This window comes from Schistocerca cancellata, chromosome 4 (assembly GCF_023864275.1).
Source record: "Schistocerca cancellata isolate TAMUIC-IGC-003103 chromosome 4, iqSchCanc2.1, whole genome shotgun sequence".
Lineage (NCBI taxonomy): Eukaryota > Metazoa > Arthropoda > Insecta > Orthoptera > Acrididae > Schistocerca > Schistocerca cancellata.
Window position 1 is genome coordinate 213,160,596 of NC_064629.1, and position 14,709 is coordinate 213,175,304.

Below are 14,709 nucleotides of genomic sequence, written 5' to 3' on the forward strand. Positions count from 1 at the left end.
TAGCAAGTGTGGTGTCTGGCGGTGACACCACAAATTTCACTAATAATTTCGGGATGGTGATCACTGGTTAAGATTCTAGGACACCCATATGTAATGCGGAGACGGTAAGTGTTGTGTTTTTAGAGAAACAGTAACAACGGCATGGGTCGGTTAGGAGTGACTTCGAACGTGGACTAGCCACCGAATGTCACCTGAGTTACATATCCATCAGTGACATATCAACCCTTCTAAAGCTGCCCAAGTGGACTTTGGCGATTTTTTTGAATGTGAAGTAGAAATGCGTAGGAACAACCACAGCTAAAGCAAGACCTCATGTACTGATGGACAGCAACCGCCGATGGTTGCGAAGGACGGTTGCAATAAAATCGCATGAAATCAACGTAAGGCGTCATCAGCGAGTTCCAAAATGCTACCAGCAGTCCAGCTAGCACATTATTGCACACAGGAGTTAAAAAAACAGGAGTACATTGGTCGATCAGACCGTCCTTAGCCACACATATCTGTAGTCAAACGATGCTGGAGATGGTGTCAAGAACGGTGACACTGGACACTGGATCATTGGAAACGTGTTATTTGGAGTGATGACTCATGCTATTGGAAATTGGAAATTTGTGGTAAGGTCTTATGGGACCAAACTGCTGAGGCAATCGGTCCCTACGCTCACGCACTACTTAATCTAACTTAAACTACCTTACGCTAAGGACAACACACACACCCATGCCCAAGGGAGGACTCGAACCTCCGACTGGGGTAGCCGGAATCGTGCTATTCCTGTGACAATCCAATGGAAGGGTTTGGGTTTGGTGAATGCCAGGAGAACGTTAGCTACTGTCATGTGTACTGCCTTCAGTGAAGTACTGAGGATTGGTGAGGCTGTCTTTCGTGGTTAGAGTGTGATCCCCTTACTGCACTTAAGAGAACGCTAAATGCAGAAGGTTATGAACACATTTTACAGCATTGAGTACTGCATACAGTAGAGAAACAGTTTGGAGACAATGATAGTATCAGTACTTCAGTGCATCATGTCACAATGCAGCATCTGTGAGGCAATGGTTTGACACAATAACATTCCTGAAATGGGCTGGCCTGCCAAGCATTCCCAATTTGAACTCAGTGAACACCTTTGGGATGAGTCAGAACGTCGACTTCGCTCCAGACCCTTCTGTCCATCACTATTTAGATTGGTTTCGACTGTTGAGGAATAATGCGATGACATTCCTCCACAGACATTCAGACACTTGAAACTTCCTGGCAGATTACAACTGTGTGCCGGACCGAGACTCGAACTCGGGACTTTTGCCTTACGCGGGCTAGTGCTCTACCAACTGAGCTACCCAAGCACGACTCACGCCCCGTCCTCACAGCTTTACTTCTGCCAGTACCTCGTCTCCTACCTCCGAGTTCGAGTCTCGGTCGGGCACACAGTTTTAATCTGCCAGGAAGTTTTATATCAGCGCACACTCCGCTGCAGAGTGAAAATCTCATTCTGGAAACATCCCCCAGGCTGTGGCTAAGTCATGTCTCCGCAGTATCCTTTCTTTTAGGAGTGCTAGTTCTGCAAGGTTTGCAGGAGAGCTTCTGTAAAGTTTGGAAGGTAGGAGACGAGTTACTGGCAGAAGTAAAGCTGTGAGGACGGGGCGTGAGTCGTGCTTGGATAGTTCAGTTGGTAGAGCACTTGCCCGCGAAAGGCAAAGGCCCCGAGTCCGCGTCTCGGTCCGGCACACAGTTTTAATTTGCCAGGAAGTTTTATATCAGCGCATACTCCGCTTCAGAGTGAAAATCGCATTCAGACACCTCACTTAAAGTGTCTCTAGCATCGCTCAAGCAGTCATACATGGAGTAAAAAAGTATCCATAGAGATGTATATTTTTTAAACAAGTAAGTCCATAGTACACGAAAAGAAGCGAGTATAAAATCTGAAGAGCCATTGCTGCGGAAAGTATTCCAGTAAATTGTTTTTATTGAAAAACAAGGAACAAAATACACTCACAGTGAGAACAAGGTTAACAAACTACTTCATAACGTTTTCGTCCACCGTTTGAATACGCCTCAGATTCGCGCCCAAGGACGAAACTTTAATGCTGACCCACGTCATACTCAAACGTCAACCGTCCTCAACCACAGTTAGCCACCTCTAATTGTTTTGAGTGGCACGGGGATAGTGCAGTTTGCAACATGGGCTGTAAGGATAGTGAGACCACCATAACTGAAAGAAAACTTATTCTGCGCTTGCATAATCAGTGCAAATACTCTTCAGTGGTTGCTAAAGTAGTCGGTAGATCTAGATCGACGGTTCAGTCGATAACACACACATCAAAAAAAGTTTTGCATCACCCCGGTTCCCAGAACTCCTGAAGATAGACGTTGACTGTGGATATTGTTTCACAGACACATTCCCTTTGACTGTTCAGAGATGTCTCTAAACCCGCCCAAAGATGTAAACAACCATGCATGAGCAGCGCGTATTAGACGGAGGGGTCCGATAGCCGATCATTTCCAGTCATTCCACCAGGAAGGAGGTACACGGCTCGTGTTGTCTGTAGTTCAACCATGACTAGACGGTCAATACCGCGGTCGATGGCGTACGCATTGTTACTTTGTGCCAGGAAGGGCTCTCAACAAGGGAAGTATCTAGGCGTCTCGGACTGAACTAAAGCGACGTGTTCGGACATGGAGGAGATACAGAGAGACAGGAACTGTCGATGACATGCCTCGCTCAGGATGCCCAAGGGATACAACTGTAGTGGATGACAGCTACCTACGGATTATGGCTCGGAGGAACCCTGACAGCAATGCCACCATGTTGAATAATGCTTTTCGTGCAGCCACAGGACGTCATATTACGACTAAAACTGTGCGCAATAGGCTACCTGATGCGCAACTTCACTCGCGACGTCCATGGGGAGGTCCATCTTTGCAACTACGACACCGTGCAGCGCGGTACAGACGGTTGGTTGGTTGGTTGGTTTGAGGAAGGAGACCAGACAGCGTGGTCATCGGTCTCATCGGATTAGGGAAGGATTGGGAAGGAAGTCGGCCGTGCCCTTTCAGAGGAACCATGCCGGCATTTGCCTGGAGTGATTTAGGGAAATCACGGAAAACCTAAATCAGGATGGCCGGACGCGGGATTGAACCGTCGTCCTCCCGAATGCGAGTCCAGTGTCTAACCACTGCGCCACCCCGCTCGGTGGTACAGATGGGCCCACCAACTTGCAGAATGGACCGTTCTGGATTGGCATCAAGCCGTTGTCCAGAAGTTAAGCGTAATCACGAAAGGAGGATATACTGCCTCATCAGGATGTCGGGGGGATTACTAAACAAGCTACAGCTTAATCACAAGCCTTTGGGCATACCGCAGTGCCAGAAAGAGAATGACACAGAAGCTCTAATAGCTAAGATACATATTTGTAAGAAAATACAACTCGGAAATCTCTTCCACTACAAAAAAAGCTGATAATAAGTGATGTGGTTATCTGTAACAGCCACACAATATGCAAAGCGACGTGACATGCTGTCTACGTGATGGTTCACGAGGTTTCTTGGCAATCGATCCCATTTCACAGCAAGGGCGGTGCAGAGGTCTGGAAGTGCCATTCGTGGAGCCTGACAGGATACAGTTCGCCTCCCTAATGCATCCCAGGCATGTTGTACGGTGTTCAGTTTCGGTGACCTCGCTGGCTAGTCCATCCGACAGATATCTTCACTTTCAATAAATTCATTCAGCGTAGCAGCTCGATGCGGACGTGCGTTATCTTCCGTGAAGAGGAAGTCTAGGCCAACTTCACCTTTTAAAAGGCTAAAACGTGGAAATAGTACCTCATCTCTGTACCTCTGAGCGTTTACAGTATTCCTCCGACCACCAACAAAGATGTGCACCTCCGTACGGCACGATGCCCACACCATGACGCCGTCACCACCAAACCGGTCTCCTTCATCGATATTCCTGGGACTATACTGGCTACCATGAATAATTTTCGACATTGATACGGGATTTATCTGTGAAGAGTATATTCCTCCACTGATTCATGATCCAGTGTCGATGTTGCCGACACTACAATATACGGGCCCGTGCCTGAGCTGGAGTGAGCAGGATGCACACGGCCAGAATTCTGGCAAACAGCTCTGCTTTCCTGTGATTCCGAGAGACATTTTTTCTGAAAACAGCTACTCCTGAGGCAGCTGTAACCTCTGCAGCCGATTGTCCTGCAGGTGTAGTCCTGTTTCGTTGCGCTGTTACAGCCAGATATCGGTCCTTCTGTGAGGACTTCGGGCGACATTGAACTGGCGTACGGAGATTATCTACTGTGCCTCTAAACCGTCACCAAAGCCTCGAAATCACACTTTGTGGCACAATTCGATCCCTGTCTGGCCTGCTTCCAAGTGGCCGAATATGGCGTCTTTGTGGCATTACGTTCTCAACTTCACCAAGAAACTACGCTCTGCTCACTGTTGTTGTTGTGGTCTTCAGTCCAGAGACTGGTTTGATGCAGCTCTCCATGCTACCCTATCCTGTGCAAGCTTCTTCATCGCCCAGTACCTACTGCAACCTACATACTTCTGAATCTGTTTAGTGTATTCATCTCTTGGTCTCCCTCTACGATTTGTACCCTCCACGCTGCCCTCGAATACTAAATTGGTGATCCCCTGATGTCTCAGAACATGTGCTACCAACCTATCCCTTCTTCTAGTCAAGTAGTGCCACCAACTCCTCTTCTCCCCAATTCTATCCAATACCTCCTCATTAGTTATGTGATCTACCCATCTAATCTTCAGCATTCTTCTGTAGCACCACATTTCGAAAGCTTCTATTCTCTTTTGTCCAAACTATTTATCGTCGACGTTACACTTCCATACATGGCTACGCTCCATACAAATACTTTCAGAAACGAGTTCCTGACACTTAAATCTATACTCGATGTTAACAAATTTCTCTTCTTTAGAAACGCTCACTATGAACGGAGAAAGACGACTGAGACATGAGTGGTGTCATGCTCTGTTTGTGTTTACCTTTCGGTTACGCCACTATCACAGCACGGGGTACTCCTTTCCTATAAAGAGAGAATAAGTGGGGCTTATAGGGAAATATTTACGGTGATATTGGGTGATTGATCTCAGTTTCTCTTTTTACTTTCGTGTTTTCATGATTATGGTTACCTTTCGGGTAGTACTGTATATAACACCACTAAAGAAGCCTGTGTATCAGAGGTCTAACGTATGCCAGGTGTAAATGACAGTAATGAATGCGCGTACAGTGTTTGAGTTGTTGTTCTTGATTATGATGATGGTGATGATGATGACGATCATGATCACGACGATAGGAAAGAAAGTATAAAACCTGATGCCAGCACATAGCCTACTCCTCTCAAGAAGTACCTAGGGAGGCACTAAATTTAACGTCCTCGTCCGACGAACGGATCACCATCAAGAGTTTCACATGCCCTCACTTCACGGAAAACTATAGAGAGGTATAGAACTTAATTCAGGATATTGGCGCGAAATCTGGTGATCAGGAATCATATACCATCACATGTGCGTAGTTGGATGGCTGTTCCGATATACTTTAATAACAGACAACGCAAAGTTCGAGAACTGGCACCGTTCTGGGCTACGAATCTTGTTAACAAATTTGCGTCGAAAAAATGGCTCTGAGCACTATGGGACTTAAATTCTGAGGTCATCAGTCCCCTAGAACTTAGAACTACTTAAACCTAACTAACCTAAGGACATCACACACCCCCATGCCCGAGGCAGGATTCGAACCTGCGACCGTAGCGGTCGCGCGGTTCCAGACTGTAGCGCCTAGAACCGCTCGGCCACACCAGCCGGCCATTTGCGTCGAAATATGACACCGTATTGCATAATGAAATGAAAATAAGCGAAGTAAACAACCATGCACATTTGCGTAGAAAACCATGGTCATTATTCCTGTTGAAGACGCAGCACTGTTTATGAAAAGGACCTAAATGTGATATTTGCAAGAAAGCTTTTTATCTATTTTCAGTTTTAAGAAATAAAAATGTTTGACTGTACTTGTTAGGTCCACCTTTTACGATAATTGTAATGCACCTTTACAAAAATTCCGCGTTTGAAGCGGTTTGCTCTGTGTTTTGTTGCAGTTGAGTGACAACCTCTTTCCCAGAAGCTATACGTTGATGTTTAGTCAATAATTTACATAATATTTATGTAATTCACATCGAAACAAGCGTCATCGGGAGCATTCCACGATTTATAGTGTCTCAAAGTGTTTTCCTGTTTCTAGAATGAAATTTTCACTCTACAGCAGAGTGTGCGTTGATATGAAACTTGCTGGCAGATTAAAGCTGTGTGCCGGACCGAGACTCGAACTTGGGACCTTTGCCTTTCGCGGGCTAGTGCTCTACCATTCTAGAAACATCCCCCAGGCTGTGGCTAAGCCATGTCTCCGCAATATCCTTTCTTTCAGGAGTGCTAGTTCTGCAAGGTTCGCAGGAGAGCTTCTGGAAAATTTTATAAGGTAGGAGACGAGGTACTGGCAGAAGTAAAGCTGTGAAGACGAGGCGTGATTCGTGCTTGGGTAGCTCAGTTGGTAGAGCACTTGCCCGCTAAAGGCAAAGGTCTCGAGTTCGAGTCTCTGTCCGGCACACAGTTTTAATCTGCAAGGAAGTTTGTTTTCCTGTTTATTAACAATGGTGGACAACGTTCTTCTACCATTTTTATAGCTATGAAAAGATCCACTAATGAGCTTTTCCCTTAAGAAGCGAAGTATAACGTAGCTACGTTGGCTTCCGTGACTAGAGCCAGTTGACATGAAAGTTCCCTGGGTATGGTATCGCGTCATGTTGTAAAACAAACTATTACCACTGTAACCGCGGTCGAAACGTTGGTTTCACCAGAAAAGTCTATAACATCACGCGGTACCATACCCAGAAAACTTTTGTGTCGAAGTATAATGTATTTCACACGATGAAATGCTTTTTAAATCAAATAAGATATCTAACGTTCTGAACTTGTCATGTAGCTGCGCAAATACTTCTGTCACTAACGAATAAATTTCAATTCCTGCTCATACTTTTTACCCGAGTCTGAAAGAAAATTCTGTGATCAGTTACTTTTAATACCTTCGAATACGTTGGTAATAAGAAAATCGGCCTGTAATTCTCAAAGAGATACTTTTCTCCCTTTTGGGAAGAAGATTTCCTAATGAGTATTTTAATCGTAAGCAGACTGGTCTCACCATAAATAAATGTTGTACATGCGACTGAACACAGCACTAGTGTATGTACCTGCATGTGACATAATCGTTTGGAACACCGGATTTAGAAAAAATTTGCAAACTGGCTGTACTAATAAAAATTTTATCTAGTTGGCTAGCTACTGATAAGAAATGGTTATTAAGTATTTTGTGAAACTGTGGCTGTGGCGGATCACTAACAGTTTCGTTTCTCACAGAAGAGATGCAGTTGTTGAGCACTCTCCTTCTGCGATGGTGTCTCGTTCACTCCGGCCTAGCTTCAGTTGTTGTGTAATTTTTCAGTATGTTTCAGTATTGTGTGTAATGAAATTTTGCAACTTGTAACTGTTTTTAATGTTAATTCATATTAGGCTACAACATTCGATTACGTTCGCATGACCTTATATCACAACTACGTAGAACAAGTTTCTTATATATACCATATTTCGTCTTGGAATGTTTTGATGGGAAAGATATATCAAACAAAAGGAGACAAGACCGTAGATATGTATCATATTGGCGTTAAAACTGTACGCATTGTAACCTTCTTGCATTATCTTCAAATGTCTACATTGCAAGTTAACCATTAGCTTACACTGTTGGTGTGTGAGCCGATGAGTGGTTGTATAGTGTAGATACACGCCAAAGAAACTGGTATAGGCATGCGTATTCGAATACAGAGATATGTAAACAGGCAGAATACGGCGCTACGGTTGTCAATGCCTATATAAGACGAGAAATGTCTGGCGTATTTATTAGATCGGTTATTGCTGCTACAATGGCAGGTTATCAAGATTTAAGTGAGTTTGACCATGGTGTTATAATCGGCGCGCGAGCTATGGGACACAGCATCTCCGAGGTAGTGATGAAGTGGGGATTTTCCCGTACTGCCATTTCACGAGTGTACCGTGAATATCAGTAATCCGGCAGAATATCCCATCTCTGACATCGCTGCGGCCGGAAAAAGATCCTGCAAGAACGAGACCAACAGACAGAAGTGCAACCCTTCTGCAAATTGCTGCAGATTTCAATTCTGGGCCATCAACAAGTGTCAGTGTGCGAACCATTCAACGAAACATCATCGATATCGGCTTTCGGAGCCGAAGGTCCACTTGTATACACTTGATGACTGCACGACACAAAGCTTTACGCCTTGCCTCGGCCCGTCAGAACCTACATTGGACTGTTGATGACTGGAAACATGTTGCCTTTTCGGAAGAGTCTCGTTTCAAATTGTATCGAGCGGATGGACGTGTACGGGTATGGAGACAACCTCATGAACCCATGGACCCTTCATGTCAGCAGGGAAATGTTCTAGCTGGTGGAGGCTCTGTAATGGTGTGGGGCGTGTGCAGTTGGAATGATATGGGACCCGTGATACATCTACATACGGCTCTGACAGGTGACACGTACGTAAGCATCCTGTCTGATCAGCTGTATCCGTTCATGTCCATTATGCATTCCGACTGATTTGGGCAATTCCAGCAGGACAATGCGAGACCCCACACGTACACAGAGTGGCTCCAGGAACACTGAGTTTAAACACTTCCACTGGCCACCAAACTCCCCATACATGGACATTATTGAGCGTATCTGGGACGCCCTAGAAAGTACTGTTCAGAAGAGATATCCACCCCCTCGTACTCTTACAAATTTGTGGACAGCCCTGCGGGATTAATGGTGTCTATTCCCTGCAGCACTACTTCCCACCTTAGTCGAGTTCATACCACGCCGTGTTACGGCACTTCTGCGTGCTCACGGGGATACTAAACGATATTAGGCAGGCGTACCAGTTTCTTCGGCTCTTCAGTGTATGCCGTGTTTATAATGTTCTGGATCATTATGAAATGGAAGGAAGGGTGCTGGCATACGCATGGTCCTATTGAAGGGCACCAAGGGGATCTCCGAGCTCAGCCCTCCCGTCCGACGGACGACTACTATCAGGACACTGTAGGGAGGTTTGGAATGTAAGCCACATCACTGACGCAAGGTCTAGTGATCAGGAACTTCACAGTATCTCCCTTTTTTCCATTTGATAAAACAGAGGGATAGGTGCTCCGCGTCTAGCGACACCGGACTAGAGAGCGAACGGAGAAATACACTCCTGGAAATTGAAATAAGAACACCGTGAATCCATTGTCCTAGGAAGGGGAAACTTTATTGACACATTCCTGGGGTCATATACATCACATGATCACACTGACAGAACCACAGGCACATAGACACAGGCAACAGAGCATGCTCAATGTCGGCACTAGTACAGTGTATATCCACCTTTCGCAGCAATGCAGGCTGCTATTCTCCCATGGAGACGATCGTAGAGATGCTGGATGTAGTCCTGTGGAACGGCTTGCCATGCCATTTCCACCTGGCGCCTCAGTTGGACCAGCGTTCGTGCTGGACGTGCAGACCGCGTGAGACGACGCTTCATCCATTCCCAAACATGCTCAATGGGGGACAGATCCGGAGATCTTGCTGGCCAGGGTAGTTGACTTACACCTTCTAGAGCACGTTGCGGACGTGCATTGTCCTGTTGGAACAGCAAGTTCCCTTGCCGGTCTAGGAATGGTAGAACGATGGGTTCGATGACGGTTTGGATGTACCGTGCACTATTCAGTGTCCCCTCGACGATCACCAGTGGTGTACGGCCAGTGTAGGAGATCGCTCCCCACACCATGATGCCGGGTGTTGGCCCTGTGTGCTTCGGTCGTATGCAGTCCTGATTGTGGCGCTCACCTGCACGGCGCCAAACACGCATACGACCATCATTGGCACCAAGGCAGAAGCGACTCACATCGCTGAAGACGACACGTCTCCATTCGTCCCTCCATTCACGCCTGTCGCGACACCACTGGAGGCGGGCTGCACGATGTTGGGGCGTGAGCGGAAGACGGCCTAACGGTGTGCGGGACCGTAGCCCAGCTTCATGGAGACGGTTGCGAATGGTCCTCGCCGATACCCCAGGAGCAACAGTGTCCCTAATTTGCTGGGAAGTGGCGGTGCGGTCCCCTACGGCACTTCGTAGGATCCTACGGTCTTGGCATGCATCCGTGCGTCGCTGCGGTCCGGTCCCAGGTCGACGGGCACGTGCACCTTCCGCCGACCACTGGCGACAACATCGATGTACTGTGGAGACCTCACGCCCCACGTGTTGAGCAATTCGGCGGTACGTCCACCCGGCCTCCCGCATGCCCACTATACGCCCTCGCTCAAAGTCCGTCAACTGCACATACGGTTCACGTCCACGCTGTCGCGGCATGCTACCAGTGTTAAAGACTGCGATGGAGCTCCGTATGCCACGGCAAACTGGCTGACACTGACGGCGGCGGTGCACAAATGCTGCGCAGCTAACGCCATTCGACGGCCAACACCGCGGTTCCTGGTGTGTCCGCTGTGCCGTGCGTGTGATCATTGCTTGTACAGCCCTCTCGCAGTGTCCGGAGCAAGTATGGTGGGTCTGACACACCGGTGTCAATGTGTTCTTTTTTCCATTTCCAGGAGTGTATTTATTTACGCCGGTATTTCTCAAAACGAAAAGAACACCATAGTAGTGATATTTTTACTGAGTACCGTAAAGTTTATTTCTGTCTCGTTCACTGACCAGTATTCATTTTATTTCCTGCGGATAACAGTAGCATATAGCACCGCTATTATCGAGCAGCTGGTGGCCCTCTTTTCATGCTCAGGCGCGCACACCTTGGAGAATCAGAAGCACCACGACTGGTTTGCGACGTGTAGCGGCGGTGCTCTTGTTTCCCTTGCGTCGTTTTCTGCCGCACTGAACAGCCGCGTCCTGGTGTGAAAATTAATCAGATGCACACTTTTAGTTTGTTTGGACGGCACCAGGAAGTAGGCTTCGCTGGCTGCTAAACACTTGCCTCTGCTTCTGTTTTTCCCTCTACACGCAGCCTTCACTTTCACTGCACTCAGTTGCTCTGAGCTTCTCGCTTTATTTACAGTACGCACTGTCGGGAAACAGAACTATGACACACTGAAGAATGGTGTCTGGTTAAATAGTAGCATATTGCACTTGCGGAGTCTACTGGGTATTATGGATAAGTGTTTCGTGACTCCCCCTCCATACGGTATAGCGTTATTCGCTGTGTTGTAACATCTGCATTTAAGAAGTAAACAGTAGCAGTTATCATGACTAGCTTCATTACGGTGGAGCAAGTACTTGTGGACGGATATCACAGAACTTGTTCGAGCTCCCAAACTATATCCGTACACCTAATTATTATTATGATTTATTCTAGGCGCCGAACACTGCAACAATGATTTAATAGCGGGAAACATGCGGAAACTGCAACGTCGCTTTATAACGTTTTTAAAGGTTACTGTCCCATTAGCTAGCTGTCGAGCCATTGCAGGCTGTTACCATCAGATAGTAGGTGCTTATAAGGATGTTTTACTGTATACAAGTGCAGTCCCTGGGATTTGATACTGCTGAAAATACCTCAATTTACATAGATTCTACCAAATTATGTAAAATACGAATAATATAGTTACTTGCTCCACAAGTAATGCTTATATTTTCAAAGCACCATGCACGCTCCCATCTGTATTATGTTCCTGTTGTGGTCTTCAGGCAGAAGAGTAGTTAAATCAGCTCTCTATGCTAGTCTATCCGGTGCAAGCGTTTTCATCTCTGAATAACTGCAACTTACATCCTTTTAAAACTATTTATTGTACTCATGTCTTGGCCGGTCTCTACAATTTCCCTCCCCTTCCCACCGCCCACCCCCACACATCGCTCCATTAGCAAAATCACGATTCCTTTATGCCTCAGAATGTGTCCTATCAACCTGAAATTTCTTTTAGTCAATTTGTGCCATAAACGTCTTTTTTCCACAGTTCGCTTCACTGCCTCCTTATTAATTACTCGATGTATCCGCCGAATTTTTCGTCTTCTGTTTCACCACACTTTAAAAGCTTCTATACTCTTTTTGTCTGCCCTGTTAATCGTCCACGTTTCATTTCCATACAAGGGTATAGCCCAGAAAAATACTTTCATAAAAGGCTTCCAAACACTTAAAATGATGTTAACTGAATCTTCCGTCGGTTCTTGGCAGAACAACATTATAAGAAATGAAAAGTGCCAGTTTGCTTTTGTTCTACAGTATTACTTTTATTGTGCTAACCGGTTTTCGGCTTACAAAGCCATCTTCAGACATGTACATTAGTCGGTAAATGTCTGAAGATGGCCTTGTAAGCCGAAAACCGATTAACACAATAAAAGTAATACTGTAGAACAAAATCAAACTAGCAGTTGTTAACAAATTCCACTTTTTCAGGACTACATTTTTTGTTATTGAGTAGCCTGCGTTTTATGTCTTCTACTTCGATCACCATGAAATATTTTGCTGCTAAAATGCTCCATCTTCTGTGTTTGGTGTTTTTTTTCCCTAATCTATCCCCTCAGCACAGGCTGATTTAATTCGACTACATTCTATTACTCTTGAGTTGCTTTTTTGTATACTGATCTTACGTCTTTTCAAGACACTATACTTCCATTGAATTGCTCTTGCAAGTCCTTTGCCGTCTCTGAGAGAATTGCAGTGCCATCACACACATAATTTTTTTAATTCTTCATTTGTATGGCCATATTATCCGTAGTTGCTTTACAATTCTTGAGGGTATTTTCGTTCTGTGCTCTCAACTACAAAAAATGAGTGTCTTTTTTTCACCAGACATGTTTCGCTTTATTGAGATAAAGCATCATCAGTGGTCTGTAATTAAGTTATTTACATTTTGATATACTTTAAGTTCGAAAAACAGTTCGTTAACAATATTCAGGTTTACTTACGGTGATTTCCGCTTAATTTCTTGCCTACATCGGAAAATGCCGTCTGCTAGAACATCGTTGATGTTTTTCTTCTTAGGCACTGATAGCTGTGGTCTAGTTTTTAGTTTCTATGGTTCAAATGGCTCTGAGCACTATGCGACTTAACTTCTGAGGTCATCAGTCGCCTAGAACTTAGAACTAATTAAACCTAACTAATCTAAGGACAGCACACACATCCATGCCCGAGGCAGGATTCGAACCTGCGACCGTAGCGGTCGCTCGGCTCCAGACTGTAGCGCCTAGATCCGCACGGCCACTCCGGCCGGCTTAGTTTCTATGCAGCACTATGCATTTTATACGTTTTACACAGCACACTTAATCACACACCACTATTTTCGGTTTGTTTTAATACTTCTAAGAATGTTTTGTAGTTTGTGTTTTGTAGTGTTGCCAACATAGCCAGAATTTGTATAAAATAATTGATGAAATTACATGAAAAAGAATCTCCCACCGAACCTCCCCCCCCCCCCCCCCGTCCCAATTTAATTTCGTTATTGCTCCTCACCTTCCCCTGCAACTCACACTCCATCACACTACTATACACTAATCGCCTCCCTCTCCCCCACCAAAAAGAAAGAAGAAAATCTCCGTCAGTATTCGTTCCATACTCTTACACAGTACATAAATACACAACATCTTAATTAAATAGTGTTACACACATACAACAAAATAAATAAAAAAACGAGTATAGGTCAAAGACAAGCTAGTGGCAAAATTATGTTACTTTACAGGAGACTTATAGGAAACTAAAGTTAATCGTTAACTCGAAATAGTTAACATTATATTGTGGTGTAGTGAAATGATCAAGTGAATCAAAAGTACTACCATTGCTTAAATGAAAATGTTTCGGCTGGGTTTAGACAGGAAATCGAATATAAACAAAAGCAGATTAATCATTAAATTATTTGGTTTTATAACTATTTAGTCAGCAATGTTACATCACTGGAAAACCAAGATACAGAAGCATCAGATAGTATATGATATTAGGTGCGTATTTCCCTTCACGAACATCAACACGTTAAAGATTTCATCGAGAGCGGGCCCGCTTCGGAGAAAAAACGTCTTTGCCCACAAAAAAAGTCGTCAGACTGCAGCACTCGAGGGTATAGGGATATTATATTTAATAAATGAATTTACTAAAACTTGTACCGCAAAAATGCTGCAGATAGATTAGCTTGAATTTCAGTGAAAAAGTATCTACTTACTTAATAAAGAATATGCTCATTAACGATGCGTCTGCCTAATGTTTTCCTCCAAACTAAACTTTTGCTGGGATTTTAAGTTTTTAGCAACTTCTCAAACGATTTTGATTCGACGACATGTACAGGAATCATGTTCGTAACAAAAAAGTTTACTCTGCATCGGTCCGCACTATTTTGAGGCACACCTCTGCCAGTTACTGCAGCGCCAAAAGCCTCTCCAATGCTAATCCGTCGTTTCCTTTTAACTGGATTACTGCTACTAGCTCTGCTGTCGATATCGAATGCCCCAAACTGATTTTATATTTTGGCTTTTCTCGACTAGACCCTGACTTCACTGTTTCTTCAAACTGTCCAGACGGCGATTCATGTGCTGTCCTTATGTGATGTTTCATATTATCAAGGTTCGAAATGAGAGCCCAAATTGTTGATTTTTTTAGGCCAGCACACTCAAA